The 22251-nt window shown below is 40.0% G+C and overlaps 1 long non-coding RNA gene across 1 annotated transcript in view; it reads right to left on the reverse strand.

The window, feature by feature from the left end:
- Window positions 1–538: 538 nt before the first annotated feature.
- The window catches only part of LOC140403798 (uncharacterized), a 51448-nt gene continuing 29735 nt past the window's right edge, over window positions 539–22251 (reverse strand). Inside the window, exon 3 of the long non-coding RNA XR_011938417.1 lies at window positions 539–755. This is a non-coding gene — a long non-coding RNA (uncharacterized lncRNA). The remainder of the gene's footprint in view (window positions 756–22251) is intronic.

Here is a 22251-nt window from a genome sequence, read left to right on the forward strand (position 1 = left end):
CTTTCTGGGTTGTGGGGGTGAGACCCACGCAGACACAGGGAGAATGTGCAAACTCCACACGAACCCGGGCCCTCAGCGCAGCGAGGCAGCAATGCTAACCACTGCACCACCATGTCGCCATGAGATAGATTCGTGATCAGAGAGGGAATCAGGGTTACGGGGAAAGGGCAGGAAAGTGGGCGTAAGGAATGCCGGATCAGCCACGATCCTATTGAGTGGCGGAGCAGGCTAGAGGGGTCGAATGGCCTACTCCTGGTCCTATTTCTTATGGTCTCAACAGGATCATCTCCCCCAAAAATAAGGAAACGTGAAGTTAACATCACATCTCAGTGGATTCACTGTGCAACCTTCTATCCTCCAGTATTCCAACTTGTGAGAAGAGATAAGGGACCTCAGAAATGCTGAGAAACCATTAATATAAATAAGCTATTGAAATGAATCAGTTTCAACATTTCATTTTACGTAAGCAGTTTTTATTTATATAAATAAAACATCATTCATATTATTAGATTCTTAAATAAATAATGAATATTTGACAGTAACATCCGTAATTCTTGTTGAACTCCTTAGCTGTGATCTTCTCAACATTCAACCATTCCCAGTGGATCAGCCATATTAAGATTAACCTCTCCAGATCGCAAACAGTTGGTGCGTATCACCCCGGGTGAAAGGTTGATTTTTCTTGTGTTTCCTTGGTCATTTAAGAGGATATTTGCGTGGCTTTCTTTGAATTTGCAGTTCTCCATTAACTGAAACTAAAACAAACGTCAACTCAGAGAGCTCAGAGGATAATATCTTAAACCCTGATGAGTAAATCAGCGTTCAATCAGATGCAATACAGGAAAGATACAACACTGCACATCTCCATTACATGAAACAATGTCCCTCATCCAGCTGAATCCTACAGATCAATGTTCATTCTATAATGTTTCTGAAATAAAAACATTCCTTTCACACAAATCCCTGTCCCTAACAAGGATTTTGGCTGAATGCTCTGAATAAATTGGTTTTGGAAACATCACATAGTTGCAACTTTCACATTGAGTAACTTCACATCTAAACATTGACAGACTCCACCTTTAAACACTGAAAAACTCCTCGTTTAAAAACTGAGAAACTCCTCATTTAGACCCTGAGAAACTCCTCGTTTAGACCCTGAGAAACTCCTCGTTTAGACACTGAGAAACTCCTCTTTTAGACACCGAGAAACTCCTCGTTTAGACACTGAGAAACACCTCGTTTAAACACTGAGAAACTCCTCGTTTAGATACTGAGAAACTCCTTTAAACACTGAGAAACTCCTTGTTTAAACACTGAGAAACTCCTCGTTTAGACACTGAGAAACTCCTTTAAACACTGAGAAACTCCTCGTTTAGACACTGAGAAACTCCTCCTTTAAACACTGAGAAACTCCTTGTTTAAACCCTGAGTAACTCCTCGTTTAGACCCTGGGAAACTCCTCGTTTAGACACTGAGAAACTCCTCGTTTAAACACTGAGAAACTCCTTGTTTAAACACTGAGAAACTCCTCGTTTAGACACTGAGAAACTCCTTTAAACACTGAGAAACTCCTCGTTTAGACACTGAGAAACTCCTCCTTTAAACACTGAGAAACTCCTTGTTTAAACCCTGAGTAACTCCTCGTTTAGACCCTGGGAAACTCCTTTAATCACTGAGAAACTCCTCCTTTAAACACTGAGAAACTCCTCGTTTAAACACTGAGAAACTCCTCCTTTAAACACTGAGAAACTCCTCCTTTAAACACTGAGAAACTCCTTTAAACACTGAGAAACTCCTCATTTGACACTGAGAAACTCCTCCGTTAAACACTGAGAAACTCCTTGTTTAAACCCTGAGTAACTCCTCGTTTAGACCCTGGGAAACTCCTTTAATCACTGAGAAACTCCTCCTTTAAACACTGAGAAACTCCTTTAAACACTGAGAAACTCCTCATTTGACACTGAGAAACTCCTTTAAACACTGAAAAACTCCTCCTTTAAAAACTGAGAAACTCCTTTAAACACTGAGAAACTCCTCCATTAAACACTGAGAAACTCCTCCTTTAAAAACTGAGAAACTCCTTTAAACACTGAGAAACTCCTCCTTTAAAAACTGAGAAACTCCTTTAAACACTGAGAAACTCCTCCTTTAAACACTGAGAAACTCCTTGTTTAAACACTGAGAAACTCCTCGTTTAGACACTGAGAAACTCCTCGTTTAAACACTGAGAAACTCCTTTAAACACTGAGAAACTCCTCGTTTAGACACTGAGAAACTCCTCGTTTAAACACTGAGAAACTCCTCCTTTAAACACTGAGAAACTCCTCCTTTAAACACTGAGAAACTCCTCGTTTAAACACTGAGAAACTCCTCCTTTAAACACTGAGAAACTCCTTGTTTAAACACTGAGAAACTCCTCGTTTAGACACTGAGAAACTCCTCGTTTAAACACTGAGAAACTCCTCCTTTAAACACTGAGAAACTCCTCGTTTAGACACTGAGAAACTCCTCGTTTAAACACTGAGAAACTCCTCCTTTAAACACTGAGAAACTCCTCCTTTAAACACTGAGAAACTCCTCGTTTAAACACTGAGAAACTCCTCCTTTAAACACTGAGAAACTCCTCCTTTAAACACTGAGAAACTCCTCGTTTAGACACTGAGAAACTCCTCGTTTAAACACTGAGAAACTCCTCCTTTAAACACTGAGAAACTCCTTTAAACACTGAGAAACTCCTCCTTTAAACACAGAAACTCCTCGTTTAGACACTGAGAAACTCCTCGTTTAAACACTGAGAAACTCCTCCTTTAAAAACTGAGAAACTCCTTTAAACACTGAGAAACTCCTTTAAACACTGAGAAACTCCTTGTTTAAACCCTGAGTAACTCCTCGTTTAGACCCTGAGAAACTCCTCGTTTAAACACTGAGAAACTCCTTGTTTAAACCGTGAGAAACTCCTTTAAACACTGAGAAACTCCTCGTTTAAACACTGAGAAACTCCTCGTTTAGACCCTGAGAAACTCCTCGTTTAAACACTGAGAAACTCCTTGTTTAAACCGTGAGAAACTCCTCGTTTAGACACTGAGAAACTCCTTTAAACACTGAGAAACTCCTTGTTTAAACACTGAGAAACTCCTCGTTTAGACACTGAGAAACTCCTCCTTTAAACACTGAGAAACTCCTTGTTTAAACCCTGAGTAACTCCTCGTTTAGACCCTGGGAAACTCCTCCTTTAAACACTGAGAAACTCCTTTAAACACTGAGAAACTCCTCATTTGACACTGAGAAACTCCTTTAAACACTGAGAAACTCCTCCATTAAACACTGAGAAACTCCTCCTTTAAAAACTGAGAAACTCCTTTAAACACTGAGAAACTCCTCCTTTAAAAACTGAGAAACTCCTTTAAACACTGAGAAACTCCTCCTTTAAACACTGAGAAACTCCTTTAAACACTGAGAAACTCCTCGTTTAGACACTGAGAAACTCCTCCTTTAAACACTGAGAAACTCCTCCTTTAAACACAGAAACTCCTCGTTTAGACACTGAGAAACTCCTCCGTTAAACACTGAGAAACTCCTCCATTAAACACTGAGAAACTCCTTTAAACACTGAGAAACTCCTCCTTTAAACACTGAGAAACTCCTCCTTTAAACACTGAGAAACTCCTCCGTTAAACACTGAGAAACTCCTTTAAACACTGAGAAACCCCTCCTTTAAAAACTGAGAAAATCGTCGTTTCAACGCTGAGGAACTCCTCGTTTAAACACTGAGAAACTCCGCGTTTAGACACTGACAAACTCCTTTAAACACTGAGAAACTCCTCCTTTAAAAACTGAGAAACTCCTCGTTTAGACCCTGAGGAACTCCTTTAAACACTGAGAAAATCGTCGTTTAAACGCTGAGGAACTCCTCGTTTAAACACTGAGAAACTCCTTGTTTAAACACTGAGAAACTCCTTGTTTAAACCCTGAGAAACTCCTCGTTTAAACACTGAGAAACCCCTCCTTTAAACACTGAGAAACTCCTTGTTTAAACCCTGAGTAACTCCTCGTTTAGACCCTGAGAAACTCCTTTAAACACTGAGAAACTCCTCCTTTAAACACTGAGAAACTCCTCCTTTAAACACTGAGAAACTCCTTGTTTAAACCCTGAGAAACTCCTCGTTTAGACACTGAGAAACTCCTCGTTTAAACACTGAGAAACTCCTCGTTTAAACACTGAGAAACTCCTTTAAACACTGAGAAACTCCTCCTTTAAACACAGAAACTCCTCGGTTAAACACTGAGAAACTCCATTAAACACTGAGAAACCCCTCGTTTAAACACTGAGAAACTCCTCGTTTAAACACTGAGAAACTCCTCCTTTAAACACTGAGAAACTCCTCCGTTAAACACTGAGAAACTCCTCGTTTAAACACTGAGAAACTCCTCGTTTAAACACTGAGAAACTCCTCCGTTAAACACTGAGAAACTCCTCCATTAAACACTGAGAAACTCCTCCTTTAAACACTGAGAAACTCCTCCTTTAAAAACTGAGAAAATCGTCGTTTCAACGCTGAGGAACTCCTCGTTTAAACACTGAGAAACTCCGCCTTTAGACACTGAGAAACACCTCCTTTAAACCCTGAGAACCCCCTCGTTTAGACACTGAGAACCCCCTCGTTTAGACACTGAGAAACTCCGCGTTTAAACACTGAGAAACTCCTCCTTTAAACACTGAAAACTCCTCCTTTAAACACTGAGAAACTCCTCGTTTAGACCCTGAGAAACTCCTCGTTTAAACACTGAGAAACTCCTCCTTTGAACACTGAGAATCTCCTCGTTTAGACCCTGAGAAACTCCTCGTTTAAACACTGAGAAACTCCTTGTTTAAACACTGAGAAACCCCTCCTTTAAACACTGAGAAACTCCTTGTTTAAACACTGAGAAACTCCTTGTTTAAACACTGAGGAACTCCTCGTTTAAACACTGAGAAACTCCGCGTTTAGACACTGAGAAACTCCTCCTTTAAACACTGAGAAACTCCTCGTTTAAACACTGAGAAACTCCGCGTTTAGACACTGAGAAACTCCTCCTTTAAACACTGAGAAACTCCTTTAAACACTGAGAAACTCCTCGTTCGACACTGAGAAACTCCTCCTTTAAACACTGAAAAACTCCTCCTTTAAACACTGAGAAACTCCTCGTTTAGACCCTGAGAAACTCCTCGTTTAAACACTGAGAAACTCCTCCTTTAAACACTGAGAAACTCCTTTAAACACTGAGAAACTCCTCCTTTAAACACTGAGAAACTCCTTGTTTAAACACTGAGAAACTCCTCGTTTAGACACTGAGAAACTCCTCGTTTAGACCCTGAGAAACTCCTCCTTTAAACACTGAGAAACTCCTCTTTTAGACCCTGAGGAACTCCTTTAAACACTGAGAAACTCCTCCTTTAAACACTGAGAAACTCCTCCTTTAAACACTGAGAAACTCCTTTAAACACTGAGAAACTCCTCCTTTAAACACTGAGAAACTCCTTTAAACACTGAGAAACTCCTCGTTTAAACACTGAGAAACTCCTCGTTTAGAAACTGAGAAACTCCTCGTTTAAACACTGAGAAACTCCTCCTTTAAACACTGAGAAACTCCTCCTTTAAACACTGAGAAACTCCTCCTTTAAACACTGAGAAACTCCTCGTTTAGAAACTGAGAAACTCCTCGTTTAAACACTGAGAAACTCCTCGTTTAGACAGAGAAACACCTCCTTTAAACACTGAGAAACTCCTTTAAACACTGAGAAACTCCTCCGTTAAACACTGAGAAACTCCTCGTTTAGACACTGAGAAACTCCTCGTTTAGACACTGAGAAACTCCTCGATTAAACACTGAGAAACTCCTTGTTTAAACACTGAGAAACTCCTTTAAACACTGAGAAACTCCTCGTTTAAACACTGAGAAACTCCTCGTTTAAACACTGAGAAACTCCTCCTTTAAACACTGAGAAACTCCTTGTTTAAACACTGAGAAACTCCTCGTTTAGACACTGAGAAACTCCTCGTTTAAACACTGAGAAACTCCTCCTTTAAACACTGAGAAACTCCTCGTTTAGACACTGAGAAACTCCTCGTTTAAACACTGAGAAACTCCTCCTTTAAACACTGAGAAACTCCTCCTTTAAACACTGAGAAACTCCTCGTTTAAACACTGAGAAACTCCTCCTTTAAACACTGAGAAACTCCTCCTTTAAACACTGAGAAACTCTTCGTTTAGACACTGAGAAACTCCTCGTTTAAACACTGAGAAACTCCTCCTTTAAACACTGAGAAACTCCTTTAAACACTGAGAAACTCCTCCTTTAAACACAGAAACTCCTCGTTTAGACACTGAGAAACTCCTCGTTTAAACACTGAGAAACTCCTCCTTTAAAAACTGAGAAACTCCTTTAAACACTGAGAAACTCCTTTAAACACTGAGAAACTCCTTGTTTAAACCCTGAGTAACTCCTCGTTTAGACCCTGAGAAACTCCTCGTTTAAACACTGAGAAACTCCTTGTTTAAACCGTGAGAAACTCCTTTAAACACTGAGAAACTCCTCGTTTAAACACTGAGAAACTCCTCATTTAGACCCTGAGAAACTCCTCGTTTAAACACTGAGAAACTCCTTGTTTAAACCGTGAGAAACTCCTCGTTTAGACACTGAGAAACTCCTTTAAACACTGAGAAACTCCTTGTTTAAACACTGAGAAACTCCTCGTTTAGACCCTGAGAAACTCCTCGTTTAAACACTGAGAAACTCCTTGTTTAAACCCTGAGTAACTCCTCGTTTAGACCCTGGGAAACTCCTCCTTTAAACACTGAGAAACTCCTTTAAACACTGAGAAACTCCTCATTTGACACTGAGAAACTCCTTTAAACACTGAGAAACTCCTCCATTAAACACTGAGAAACTCCTCCTTTAAAAACTGAGAAACTCCTTTAAACACTGAGAAACTCCTCCTTTAAAAACTGAGAAACTCCTTTAAACACTGAGAAACTCCTCCTTTAAACACTGAGAAACTCCTTTAAACACTGAGAAACTCCTCGTTTAGACACTGAGAAACTCCTCGTTTAAACACTGAGAAACTCCTCCTTTAAACACTGAGAAACTCCTTTAAACACTGAGAAACTCCTCCTTTAAACACAGAAACTCCTCGGTTAAACACTGAGAAACTCCATTAAACACTGAGAAACCCCTCGTTTAAACACTGAGAAACTCCTCCGTTAAACACTGAGAAACTCCTCCATTAAACACTGAGAAACTCCTTTAAACACTGAGAAACTCCTCCTTTAAACACTGAGAAACTCCTCCTTTAAACACTGAGAAACTCCTCCGTTAAACACTGAGAAACTCCTTTAAACACTGAGAAACCCCTCCTTTAAAAACTGAGAAAATCGTCGTTTCAACGCTGAGGAACTCCTCGTTTAAACACTGAGAAACTCCGCGTTTAGACACTGACAAACTCCTTTAAACACTGAGAAACTCCTCCTTTAAAAACTGAGAAACTCCTCGTTTAGACCCTGAGGAACTCCTTTAAACACTGAGAAAATCGTCGTTTAAACGCTGAGGAACTCCTCGTTTAAACACTGAGAAACTCCTTGTTTAAACACTGAGAAACTCCTTGTTTAAACCCTGAGAAACTCCTCGTTTAAACACTGAGAAACCCCTCCTTTAAACACTGAGAAACTCCTTGTTTAAACCCTGAGTAACTCCTCGTTTAGACCCTGAGAAACTCCTTTAAACACTGAGAAACTCCTCCTTTAAACACTGAGAAACTCCTCCTTTAAACACTGAGAAACTCCTTGTTTAAACCCTGAGAAACTCCTCGTTTAGACACTGAGAAACTCCTCGTTTAAACACTGAGAAACTCCTCGTTTAAACACTGAGAAACTCCTTTAAACACTGAGAAACTCCTCCTTTAAACACAGAAACTCCTCGGTTAAACACTGAGAAACTCCATTAAACACTGAGAAACCCCTCGTTTAAACACTGAGAAACTCCTCGTTTAAACACTGAGAAACTCCTCCTTTAAACACTGAGAAACTCCTCCGTTAAACACTGAGAAACTCCTCGTTTAAACACTGAGAAACTCCTCGTTTAAACACTGAGAAACTCCTCCGTTAAACACTGAGAAACTCCTCCATTAAACACTGAGAAACTCCTCCTTTAAACACTGAGAAACTCCTCCTTTAAAAACTGAGAAAATCGTCGTTTCAACGCTGAGGAACTCCTCGTTTAAACACTGAGAAACTCCGCCTTTAGACACTGAGAAACACCTCCTTTAAACCCTGAGAACCCCCTCGTTTAGACACTGAGAACCCCCTCGTTTAGACACTGAGAAACTCCGCGTTTAAACACTGAGAAACTCCTCCTTTAAACACTGAAAACTCCTCCTTTAAACACTGAGAAACTCCTCGTTTAGACCCTGAGAAACTCCTCGTTTAAACACTGAGAAACTCCTCCTTTGAACACTGAGAATCTCCTCGTTTAGACCCTGAGAAACTCCTCGTTTAAACACTGAGAAACTCCTTGTTTAAACACTGAGAAACCCCTCCTTTAAACACTGAGAAACTCCTTGTTTAAACACTGAGAAACTCCTTGTTTAAACACTGAGGAACTCCTCGTTTAAACACTGAGAAACTCCGCGTTTAGACACTGAGAAACTCCTCCTTTAAACACTGAGAAACTCCTCGTTTAAACACTGAGAAACTCCGCGTTTAGACACTGAGAAACTCCTCCTTTAAACACTGAGAAACTCCTTTAAACACTGAGAAACTCCTCGTTCGACACTGAGAAACTCCTCCTTTAAACACTGAAAAACTCCTCCTTTAAACACTGAGAAACTCCTCGTTTAGACCCTGAGAAACTCCTCGTTTAAACACTGAGAAACTCCTCCTTTAAACACTGAGAAACTCCTTTAAACACTGAGAAACTCCTCCTTTAAACACTGAGAAACTCCTTGTTTAAACACTGAGAAACTCCTCGTTTAGACACTGAGAAACTCCTCGTTTAGACCCTGAGAAACTCCTCCTTTAAACACTGAGAAACTCCTCTTTTAGACCCTGAGGAACTCCTTTAAACACTGAGAAACTCCTCCTTTAAACACTGAGAAACTCCTCCTTTAAACACTGAGAAACTCCTTTAAACACTGAGAAACTCCTCCTTTAAACACTGAGAAACTCCTTTAAACACTGAGAAACTCCTCGTTTAAACACTGAGAAACTCCTCGTTTAGAAACTGAGAAACTCCTCGTTTAAACACTGAGAAACTCCTCCTTTAAACACTGAGAAACTCCTCCTTTAAACACTGAGAAACTCCTCCTTTAAACACTGAGAAACTCCTCGTTTAGAAACTGAGAAACTCCTCGTTTAAACACTGAGAAACTCCTCGTTTAGACAGAGAAACACCTCCTTTAAACACTGAGAAACTCCTTTAAACACTGAGAAACTCCTCCGTTAAACACTGAGAAACTCCTCGTTTAGACACTGAGAAACTCCTCGTTTAGACACTGAGAAACTCCTCGATTAAACACTGAGAAACTCCTTGTTTAAACACTGAGAAACTCCTTTAAACACTGAGAAACTCCTCGTTTAAACACTGAGAAACTCCTCGTTTAAACACTGAGAAACTCCTTGTTTAAACCCTGAGAAACTCCTCCTTTAAACACTGAGAAACTCCTCCTTTAGACACTGAGAAACTCCTCGTTTAGACCCTGAGAAACTCCTCCTTTAAACACTGAGAAACTCCTCGTTTAAACACTGAGAAACTCCTCGTTTAGACACTGAGAAACTCCTCGTTTAAACACTGAGAAACTCCTCGTTTAGACACTGAGAAACTCCTCGTTTAGACACTGAGAAACTCCTCGTTTAGACACTGAGAAACTCCTCGTTTAGACACTGAGAAACTCCTCGTTTAGACCCTGAGAAACTCCTCGTTTAGACCCTGAGAAACTCCTCCTTTAAACACTGAGAAACTCCTTGTTTAAACCCTGAGTAACTCCTCGTTTAGACCCTGGGAAACTCCTTTAAACACTGAGAAACTCCTTTAAACACTGAGAAACTCCTCGTTTAAACACTGAGAAACTCCTCCTTTAAAAACTGAGAAACTCCTTTAAAAACTGAGAAACTCCTCGTTTAAACACTGAGAAACTCCTTGTTTAAACACTGAGAAACTCCTCGTTTAAACACTGAGAAACCCATCCTTTAAACACTGAGAAACTCCTCGTTTAAACCCTGAGTAACTCCTCGTTTAGACCCTGGGAAACTCCTTTAAACACTGAGAAACTCCTCCTTTAAACACTGAGAAACTCCTTTAAAAACTGAGAAACTCCTCGTTTAAACACTGAGAAACTCCTCCTTTAAACACTGAGAAACTCCTCGTTTAAACACTGAGAAACTCCTCCTTTAAACACTGAGAAACTCCTTTAAACACTGAGAAACTCCTTTAAACACTGAGAAACTCCTCGTTTAAACACTGAGAAACTCCTCCTTTAAAAACTGAGAAACTCCTTTAAAAACTGAGAAACTCCTCGTTTAAACACTGAGAAACTCCTCGTTTAAACACTGAGAAACTCCTCCTTTAAACACTGAGAAACTCCTCGTTTAAACACTGAGAAACTCCTTTAAACACTGAGAAACTCCTTTAAACACTGAGAAACTCCTCCTTTAAACACTGAGAAACTCCTTTAGACACTGAGAAACTCCTTTAAACACTGAGAAACTCCTCGTTTAGACCCTGAGAAACTCCTTTAAACACTGAGAAACTCCTTTAAACACTGAGAAACTCCTCCTTTAAACACTGAGAAACTCCTTTAAACACTGAGAAACTCCTTTAAACACTGAGAAACTCCTCGTTTAAAAACTGAGAAACTCCTCGTTTAAACACTGAGAAACTCCTCCTTTAAACACTGAGAAACTCCTTTAAACACTGAGAAACTCCTCGTTTAAACACTGAGAAAATCGTCGTTTAAACACTGAGAAACTCCTCCTTTAAACACTGAGAAACTCCTTTAAACACTGAGAAACTCCTCGTTTAAACACTGAGAAACTCCTCGTTTAGAAACTGAGAAACTCCTCGTTTAAACACTGAGAAACTCCTCCTTTAAACACTGAGAAACTCCTCCTTTAAACACTGAGAAACTCCTCATTTAAACACTGAGAAACTCCTCCTTTAAACACTGAGAAACTCCTTTAAACACTGAGAAACTCCTTTAAACACTGAGAAACTCCTCGTTTAAACACTGAGAAACTCCTCGTTTAAACACTGAGAAACTCCTCCTTTAAAAACTGAGAAACTCCTTTAAAAACTGAGAAACTCCTCGTTTAAACACTGAGAAACTCCTCCTTTAAACACTGAGAAACTCCTTTAAACACTGAGAAACTCCTCGTTTAAACACTGAGAAACTCCTCCTTTAAACACTGAGAAACTCCTCCTTTAAACACTGAGAAACTCCTTTAAACACTGAGAAACTCCTTTAAACACTGAGAAACTCCTTTAAACACTGAGAAACTCCTCGTTTAAAAACTGAGAAACTCCTCGTTTAAACACTGAGAAACTCCTCCTTTAAACACTGAGAAACTCCTCCTTTAAACACTGAGAAACTCCTTTAAACACTGAGAAACTCCTCGTTTAAACACTGAGAAACTCCTCGTTTAGAAACTGAGAAACTCCTCGTTTAAACACTGAGAAACTCCTCCTTTAAACACTGAGAAACTCCTTTAAACACTGAGAAACTCCTCGTTTAGAAACTGAGAAACTCCTCGTTTAAACACTGAGAAACTCCTCGTTTAGACACTGAGAAACTCCTCCTTTAAACACTGAGAAACTCCTCGTTTAAAAACTGAGAAACTCCTCGTTTAAACACTGAGAAACTCCTCGTTTAAACACTGAGAAACTCCTCGTTTAAACACTGAGAAACTCCTCGTTTAAACACTGAGAAACTCCTCGTTTAAAAACTGAGAAACTCCTCGTTTAAACACTGAGAAACTCCTCCTTTAAACACTGAGAAACTCCTCCTTTAAACACTGAGAAACTCCTCGTTTAAACACTGAGAAACTCCTCCTTTAAAAACTGAGAAACTCCTTTAAACACTGAGAAACTCCTCGTTTAAACACTGAGAAACTCCTCGTTTAAACACTGAGAAACTCCTCGTTTAGAAACTGAGAAACTCCTCGTTTAAACACTGAGAAACTCCTCGTTTAGACAGAGAAACACCTCCTTTAAACACTGAGAAACTCCTTTAAACACTGAGAAACTCCTCCGTTAAACACTGAGAAACTCCTCGTTCAGACACTGAGAAACTCCTCCGTTAAACACTGAGAAACTCCTCGTTTAGACACTGAGAAACTCCTCCGTTCAACACTGAGAAACTCCTCGTTTAAACACTGAGAAACTCCTTTAAACACTGAGAAACTCCTCGTTTAGACACTGAGAAACTCCTCCGTTAAACACTGAGAAACTCCTCGTTTAAACACTGAGAAACTCCTCGTTTAGACACTGAGAAACTCCTCGTTTAGACACTGAGAAACTCCTCCTTTAAACACTGAGAAACTCCTCGTTTAAAAACTGAGAAACTCCTCGTTTAAACACTGAGAAACTCCTCGTTTAAACACTGAGAAACTCCTCGTTTAGACACTGAGAAACTCCTCCGTTAAACACTGAGAAACTCCTCCGTTAAACACTGAGAAACTCCTCGTTCAGACACTGAGAAACTCCTCCGTTAAACACTGAGAAACTCCTCCGTTAAACACTGAGAAACTCCTCGTTAAACACTGAGAAACTCCTCCTTTAGACACTGAGAAACTCCTCGTTTAAACACTGAGAAACTCCTCCTTTAAACACTGAGAAACTCCTTTAAACACTGAGAAACTCCTCGTTTAGACACTGAGAAACTCCTCCGTTAAACACTGAGAAACTCCTCGTTCAGACACTGAGAAACTCCTCCTTTAAACACTGAGAAACTCCTTTAAACACTGAGAAACTCCTTTAAACACTGAGAAACTCCTCGTTTAAACACTGAGAAACTCCTCCTTTAAAAACTGAGAAACTCCTTTAAAAACTGAGAAACTCCTCGTTTAAACACTGAGAAACTCCTCCTTTAAACACTGAGAAACTCCTTTAAACACTGAGAAACTCCTCGTTTAAACACTGAGAAACTCCTCCTTTAAACACTGAGAAACTCCTCCTTTAAACACTGAGAAACTCCTTTAAACACTGAGAAACTCCTTTAAACACTGAGAAACTCCTTTAAACACTGAGAAACTCGTTTAAACACTGAGAAACTCCTCCGTTAAACACTGAGAAACTCCTCCTTTAGACACTGAGAAACTCCTCGTTTAGACACTGAGAAACTCCTCCGTTAAACACTGAGAAACTCCTCGTTCAGACACTGAGAAACTCCTCCGTTAAACACTGAGAAACTCCTCCGTTAAACACTGAGAAACTCCTCGTTTAGACACTGAGAAACTCCTCGTTTAGACACTGAGAAACTCCTCCGTTAAACACTGAGAAACTCCTCCTTTAGACACTGAGAAACTCCTCCGTTAAACACTGAGAAACTCCTCCTTTAGACACTGAGAAACTCCTCGTTTAGACACTGAGAAACTCCTCGTTTAGACACTGAGAAACTCCTCGTTTAGACACTGAGAAACTCCTCGTTTAAACCCTGAGAAACCCCTCCGTTAAACACTGAGAAACTCCTCCTTTAAACACTGAGAAACTCCTCCTTTAAACACTGAGAAACTCCTCGTTTAAACACTGAGAAACTCCTCCTTTAAACACTGAGAAACTCCTTGTTTAAACACTGAGAAACTCCTCGTTTAGACACTGAGAAACTCCTCGTTTAAACACTGAGAAACTCCTCCTTTAAACACTGAGAAACTCCTCGTTTAGACACTGAGAAACTCCTCGTTTAAACACTGAGAAACTCCTCCTTTAAACACTGAGAAACTCCTCCTTTAAACACTGAGAAACTCCTCGTTTAAACACTGAGAAACTCCTCCTTTAAACACTGAGAAACTCCTCCTTTAAACACTGAGAAACTCCTCGTTTAGACACTGAGAAACTCCTCGTTTAAACACTGAGAAACTCCTCCTTTAAACACTGAGAAACTCCTTTAAACACTGAGAAACTCCTCCTTTAAACACAGAAACTCCTCGTTTAGACACTGAGAAACTCCTCGTTTAAACACTGAGAAACTCCTCCTTTAAACACTGAGAAACTCCTTTAAACACTGAGAAACTCCTTTAAACACTGAGAAACTCCTTGTTTAAACCCTGAGTAACTCCTCGTTTAGACCCTGAGAAACTCCTCGTTTAAACACTGAGAAACTCCTTGTTTAAACCGTGAGAAACTCCTCGTTTAGACACTGAGAAACTCCTTTAAACACTGAGAAACTCCTCGTTTAAACACTGAGAAACTCCTCGTTTAGACCCTGAGAAACTCCTCGTTTAAACACTGAGAAACTCCTTGTTTAAACCGTGAGAAACTCCTCGTTTAGACACTGAGAAACTCCTTTAAACACTGAGAAACTCCTTGTTTAAACACTGAGAAACTCCTCGTTTAGACACTGAGAAACTCCTCCTTTAAACACTGAGAAACTCCTTGTTTAAACCCTGAGTAACTCCTCGTTTAGACCCTGGGAAACTCCTCCTTTAAACACTGAGAAACTCCTTTAAACACTGAGAAACTCCTCATTTGACACTGAGAAACTCCTTTAAACACTGAGAAACTCCTCCATTAAACACTGAGAAACTCCTCCTTTAAAAACTGAGAAACTCCTTTAAACACTGAGAAACTCCTCCTTTAAAAACTGAGAAACTCCTTTAAACACTGAGAAACTCCTCCTTTAAACACTGAGAAACTCCTTTAAACACTGAGAAACTCCTCGTTTAGACACTGAGAAACTCCTCGTTTAAACACTGAGAAACTCCTCCTTTAAACACTGAGAAACTCCTTTAAACACTGAGAAACTCCTCCTTTAAACACAGAAACTCCTCGGTTAAACACTGAGAAACTCCATTAAACACTGAGAAACCCCTCGTTTAAACACTGAGAAACTCCTCCGTTAAACACTGAGAAACTCCTCCATTAAACACTGAGAAACTCCTTTAAACACTGAGAAACTCCTCCTTTAAACACTGAGAAACTCCTCCTTTAAACACTGAGAAACTCCTCCGTTAAACACTGAGAAACTCCTTTAAACACTGAGAAACCCCTCCTTTAAAAACTGAGAAAATCGTCGTTTCAACGCTGAGGAACTCCTCGTTTAAACACTGAGAAACTCCGCGTTTAGACACTGACAAACTCCTTTAAACACTGAGAAACTCCTCCTTTAAAAACTGAGAAACTCCTCGTTTAGACCCTGAGGAACTCCTTTAAACACTGAGAAAATCGTCGTTTAAACGCTGAGGAACTCCTCGTTTAAACACTGAGAAAATCCGCGTTTAAACACTGAGAAACTCCTCGTTTAAACACTGAGAAACTCCTTGTTTAAACACTGAGAAACTCCTTGTTTAAACCCTGAGAAACTCCTCGTTTAAACACTGAGAAACCCCTCCTTTAAACACTGAGAAACTCCTTGTTTAAACCCTGAGTAACTCCTCGTTTAGACCCTGAGAAACTCCTTTAAACACTGAGAAACTCCTCCTTTAAACACTGAGAAACTCCTCCTTTAAACACTGAGAAACTCCTCCTTTAAACACTGAGAAACTCCTTGTTTAAACCCTGAGAAACTCCTCGTTTAGACACTGAGAAACTCCTCGTTTAAACACTGAGAAACTCCTCGTTTAAACACTGAGAAACTCCTCCTTTAAACACTGAGAAACTCCTTTAAACACTGAGAAACTCCTCCTTTAAACACAGAAACTCCTCGGTTAAACACTGAGAAACTCCATTAAACACTGAGAAACCCCTCGTTTAAACACTGAGAAACTCCTCGTTTAAACACTGAGAAACTCCTCCTTTAAACACTGAGAAACTCCTCGTTTAAACACTGAGAAACTCCTCGTTTAAACACTGAGAAACTCCTCCGTTAAACACTGAGAAACTCCTCCATTAAACACTGAGAAACTCCTCCTTTAAACACTGAGAAACTCCTCCTTTAAAAACTGAGAAAATCGTCGTTTCAACGCTGAGGAACTCCTCGTTTAAACACTGAGAAACTCCGCCTTTAGACACTGAGAAACACCTCCTTTAAACCCTGAGAACCCCCTCGTTTAGACACTGAGAACCCCCTCGTTTAGACACTGAGAAACTCCGCGTTTAAACACTGAGAAACTCCTCCTTTAAACACTGAGAAACTCCTCCTTTAAACACTGAGAAACTCCTTTAAACACTGAGAAACTCCTCGTTCGACACTGAGAAACTCCTCCTTTAAACACTGAAAAACTCCTCCTTTAAACACTGAGAAACTCCTCGTTTAGACCCTGAGAAACTCCTCGTTTAAACACTGAGAAACTCCTCCTTTAAACACTGAGAATCTCCTCGTTTAGACCCTGAGAAACTCCTCGTTTAAACACTGAGAAACTCCTTGTTTAAACACTGAGAAACCCCTCCTTTAAACACTGAGAAACTCCTTGTTTAAACACTGAGAAACTCCTTGTTTAAACACTGAGGAACTCCTCGTTTAAACACTGAGAAACTCCGCGTTTAGACACTGAGAAACTCCTCCTTTAAACACTGAGAAACTCCTTTAAACACTGAGAAACTCCTCGTTCGACACTGAGAAACTCCTCCTTTAAACACTGAAAAACTCCTCCTTTAAACACTGAGAAACTCCTCGTTTAGACCCTGAGAAACTCCTCGTTTAAACACTGAGAAACTCCTCCTTTAAACACTGAGAAACTCCTTTAAACACTGAGAAACTCCTCCTTTAAACACTGAGAAACTCCTTGTTTAAACACTGAGAAACTCCTCGTTTAGACACTGAGAAACTCCTCGTTTAGACCCTGAGAAACTCCTCCTTTAAACACTGAGAAACTCCTCGTTTAGACCCTGAGGAACTCCTTTAAACACTGAGAAACTCCTCCTTTAAACACTGAGAAACTCCTCCTTTAAACACTGAGAAACTCCTTTAAACACTGAGAAACTCCTCCTTTAAACACTGAGAAACTCCTTTAAACACTGAGAAACTCCTCGTTTAAACACTGAGAAACTCCTCGTTTAGAAACTGAGAAACTCCTCGTTTAAACACTGAGAAACTCCTCCTTTAAACACTGAGAAACTCCTCCTTTAAACACTGAGAAACTCCTCCTTTAAACACTGAGAAACTCCTCGTTTAGAAACTGAGAAACTCCTCGTTTAAACACTGAGAAACTCCTCGTTTAGACAGAGAAACACCTCCTTTAAACACTGAGAAACTCCTTTAAACACTGAGAAACTCCTCCGTTAAACACTGAGAAACTCCTCGTTTAGACACTGAGAAACTCCTCGTTTAGACACTGAGAAACTCCTCGATTAAACACTGAGAAACTCCTTGTTTAAACACTGAGAAACTCCTTGTTTAAACCCTGAGAAACTCCTCCTTTAAACACTGAGAAACTCCTCGTTTAAACACTGAGAAACTCCTCGTTTAGACACTGAGAAACTCCTCCGTTAAACACTGAGAAACTCCTCCGTTAAACACTGAGAAACTCCTCGTTCAGACACTGAGAAACTCCTCCGTTAAACACTGAGAAACTCCTCCGTTAAACACTGAGAAACTCCTCGTTAAACACTGAGAAACTCCTCCTTTAGACACTGAGAAACTCCTCGTTTAAACACTGAGAAACTCCTCCTTTAAACACTGAGAAACTCCTTTAAACACTGAGAAACTCCTCGTTTAGACACTGAGAAACTCCTCCGTTAAACACTGAGAAACTCCTCGTTCAGACACTGAGAAACTCCTCCTTTAAACACTGAGAAACTCCTTTAAACACTGAGAAACTCCTTTAAACACTGAGAAACTCCTCGTTTAAACACTGAGAAACTCCTCGTTTAAACACTGAGAAACTCCTCCTTTAAAAACTGAGAAACTCCTTTAAAAACTGAGAAACTCCTCGTTTAAACACTGAGAAACTCCTCCTTTAAACACTGAGAAACTCCTTTAAACACTGAGAAACTCCTCGTTTAAACACTGAGAAACTCCTCCTTTAAACACTGAGAAACTCCTCCTTTAAACACTGAGAAACTCCTTTAAACACTGAGAAACTCCTTTAAACACTGAGAAACTCCTTTAAACACTGAGAAACTCCTCGTTTAAACACTGAGAAACTCCTCCGTTAAACACTGAGAAACTCCTCCTTTAGACACTGAGAAACTCCTCGTTTAGACACTGAGAAACTCCTCCGTTAAACACTGAGAAACTCCTCGTTCAGACACTGAGAAACTCCTCCGTTAAACACTGAGAAACTCCTCCGTTAAACACTGAGAAACTCCTCGTTTAGACACTGAGAAACTCCTCGTTTAGACACTGAGAAACTCCTCCGTTAAACACTGAGAAACTCCTCCTTTAGACACTGAGAAACTCCTCCGTTAAACACTGAGAAACTCCTCCTTTAGACACTGAGAAACTCCTCGTTTAGACACTGAGAAACTCCTCGTTTAGACACTGAGAAACTCCTCGTTTAGACACTGAGAAACTCCTCGTTTAAACCCTGAGAAACCCCTCCGTTAAACACTGAGAAACTCCTCCTTTAAACACTGAGAAACTCCTCCTTTAAACACTGAGAAACTCCTCGTTTAAACACTGAGAAACTCCTCCTTTAAACACTGAGAAACTCCTTGTTTAAACACTGAGAAACCCCTCGTTTAGACACTGAGAAACTCCTCGTTTAAACACTGAGAAACTCCTCCTTTAAACACTGAGAAACTCCTCGTTTAGACACTGAGAAACTCCTCGTTTAAACACTGAGAAACTCCTCCTTTAAACACTGAGAAACTCCTCCTTTAAACACTGAGAAACTCCTCGTTTAAACACTGAGAAACTCCTCCTTTAAACACTGAGAAACTCCTCCTTTAAACACTGAGAAACTCCTCGTTTAGACACTGAGAAACTCCTCGTTTAAACACTGAGAAACTCCTCCTTTAAACACTGAGAAACTCCTTTAAACACTGAGAAACTCCTCCTTTAAACACAGAAACTCCTCGTTTAGACACTGAGAAACTCCTCGTTTAAACACTGAGAAACTCCTCCTTTAAACACTGAGAAACTCCTTTAAACACTGAGAAACTCCTTTAAACACTGAGAAACTCCTTGTTTAAACCCTGAGTAACTCCTCGTTTAGACCCTGAGAAACTCCTCGTTTAAACACTGAGAAACTCCTTGTTTAAACCGTGAGAAACTCCTCGTTTAGACACTGAGAAACTCCTTTAAACACTGAGAAACTCCTCGTTTAAACACTGAGAAACTCCTCGTTTAGACCCTGAGAAACTCCTCGTTTAAACACTGAGAAACTCCTTGTTTAAACCGTGAGAAACTCCTCGTTTAGACACTGAGAAACTCCTTTAAACACTGAGAAACTCCTTGTTTAAACACTGAGAAACTCCTCGTTTAGACACTGAGAAACTCCTCCTTTAAACACTGAGAAACTCCTTGTTTAAACCCTGAGTAACTCCTCGTTTAGACCCTGGGAAACTCCTCCTTTAAACACTGAGAAACTCCTTTAAACACTGAGAAACTCCTCATTTGACACTGAGAAACTCCTTTAAACACTGAGAAACTCCTCCATTAAACACTGAGAAACTCCTCCTTTAAAAACTGAGAAACTCCTTTAAACACTGAGAAACTCCTCCTTTAAAAACTGAGAAACTCCTTTAAACACTGAGAAACTCCTCCTTTAAACACTGAGAAACTCCTTTAAACACTGAGAAACTCCTCGTTTAGACACTGAGAAACTCCTCGTTTAAACACTGAGAAACTCCTCCTTTAAACACTGAGAAACTCCTTTAAACACTGAGAAACTCCTCCTTTAAACACAGAAACTCCTCGGTTAAACACTGAGAAACTCCATTAAACACTGAGAAACCCCTCGTTTAAACACTGAGAAACTCCTCCGTTAAACACTGAGAAACTCCTCCATTAAACACTGAGAAACTCCTTTAAACACTGAGAAACTCCTCCTTTAAACACTGAGAAACTCCTCCTTTAAACACTGAGAAACTCCTCCGTTAAACACTGAGAAACTCCTTTAAACACTGAGAAACCCCTCCTTTAAAAACTGAGAAAATCGTCGTTTCAACGCTGAGGAACTCCTCGTTTAAACACTGAGAAACTCCGCGTTTAGACACTGACAAACTCCTTTAAACACTGAGAAACTCCTCCTTTAAAAACTGAGAAACTCCTCGTTTAGACCCTGAGGAACTCCTTTAAACACTGAGAAAATCGTCGTTTAAACGCTGAGGAACTCCTCGTTTAAACACTGAGAAAATCCGCGTTTAAACACTGAGAAACTCCTCGTTTAAACACTGAGAAACTCCTTGTTTAAACACTGAGAAACTCCTTGTTTAAACCCTGAGAAACTCCTCGTTTAAACACTGAGAAACCCCTCCTTTAAACACTGAGAAACTCCTTGTTTAAACCCTGAGTAACTCCTCGTTTAGACCCTGAGAAACTCCTTTAAACACTGAGAAACTCCTCCTTTAAACACTGAGAAACTCCTCCTTTAAACACTGAGAAACTCCTCCTTTAAACACTGAGAAACTCCTTGTTTAAACCCTGAGAAACTCCTCGTTTAGACACTGAGAAACTCCTCGTTTAAACACTGAGAAACTCCTCGTTTAAACACTGAGAAACTCCTCCTTTAAACACTGAGAAACTCCTTTAAACACTGAGAAACTCCTCCTTTAAACACAGAAACTCCTCGGTTAAACACTGAGAAACTCCATTAAACACTGAGAAACCCCTCGTTTAAACACTGAGAAACTCCTCGTTTAAACACTGAGAAACTCCTCCTTTAAACACTGAGAAACTCCTCGTTTAAACACTGAGAAACTCCTCGTTTAAACACTGAGAAACTCCTCCGTTAAACACTGAGAAACTCCTCCATTAAACACTGAGAAACTCCTCCTTTAAACACTGAGAAACTCCTCCTTTAAAAACTGAGAAAATCGTCGTTTCAACGCTGAGGAACTCCTCGTTTAAACACTGAGAAACTCCGCCTTTAGACACTGAGAAACACCTCCTTTAAACCCTGAGAACCCCCTCGTTTAGACACTGAGAACCCCCTCGTTTAGACACTGAGAAACTCCGCGTTTAAACACTGAGAAACTCCTCCTTTAAACACTGAGAAACTCCTCCTTTAAACACTGAGAAACTCCTTTAAACACTGAGAAACTCCTCGTTCGACACTGAGAAACTCCTCCTTTAAACACTGAAAAACTCCTCCTTTAAACACTGAGAAACTCCTCGTTTAGACCCTGAGAAACTCCTCGTTTAAACACTGAGAAACTCCTCCTTTAAACACTGAGAATCTCCTCGTTTAGACCCTGAGAAACTCCTCGTTTAAACACTGAGAAACTCCTTGTTTAAACACTGAGAAACCCCTCCTTTAAACACTGAGAAACTCCTTGTTTAAACACTGAGAAACTCCTTGTTTAAACACTGAGGAACTCCTCGTTTAAACACTGAGAAACTCCGCGTTTAGACACTGAGAAACTCCTCCTTTAAACACTGAGAAACTCCTTTAAACACTGAGAAACTCCTCGTTCGACACTGAGAAACTCCTCCTTTAAACACTGAAAAACTCCTCCTTTAAACACTGAGAAACTCCTCGTTTAGACCCTGAGAAACTCCTCGTTTAAACACTGAGAAACTCCTCCTTTAAACACTGAGAAACTCCTTTAAACACTGAGAAACTCCTCCTTTAAACACTGAGAAACTCCTTGTTTAAACACTGAGAAACTCCTCGTTTAGACACTGAGAAACTCCTCGTTTAGACCCTGAGAAACTCCTCCTTTAAACACTGAGAAACTCCTCGTTTAGACCCTGAGGAACTCCTTTAAACACTGAGAAACTCCTCCTTTAAACACTGAGAAACTCCTCCTTTAAACACTGAGAAACTCCTTTAAACACTGAGAAACTCCTCCTTTAAACACTGAGAAACTCCTTTAAACACTGAGAAACTCCTCGTTTAAACACTGAGAAACTCCTCGTTTAGAAACTGAGAAACTCCTCGTTTAAACACTGAGAAACTCCTCCTTTAAACACTGAGAAACTCCTCCTTTAAACACTGAGAAACTCCTCCTTTAAACACTGA

Source organism: Scyliorhinus torazame, chromosome 29 (genome assembly GCF_047496885.1).
Source record: "Scyliorhinus torazame isolate Kashiwa2021f chromosome 29, sScyTor2.1, whole genome shotgun sequence".
Classification (NCBI taxonomy): Eukaryota; Metazoa; Chordata; class Chondrichthyes; order Carcharhiniformes; family Scyliorhinidae; genus Scyliorhinus; species Scyliorhinus torazame.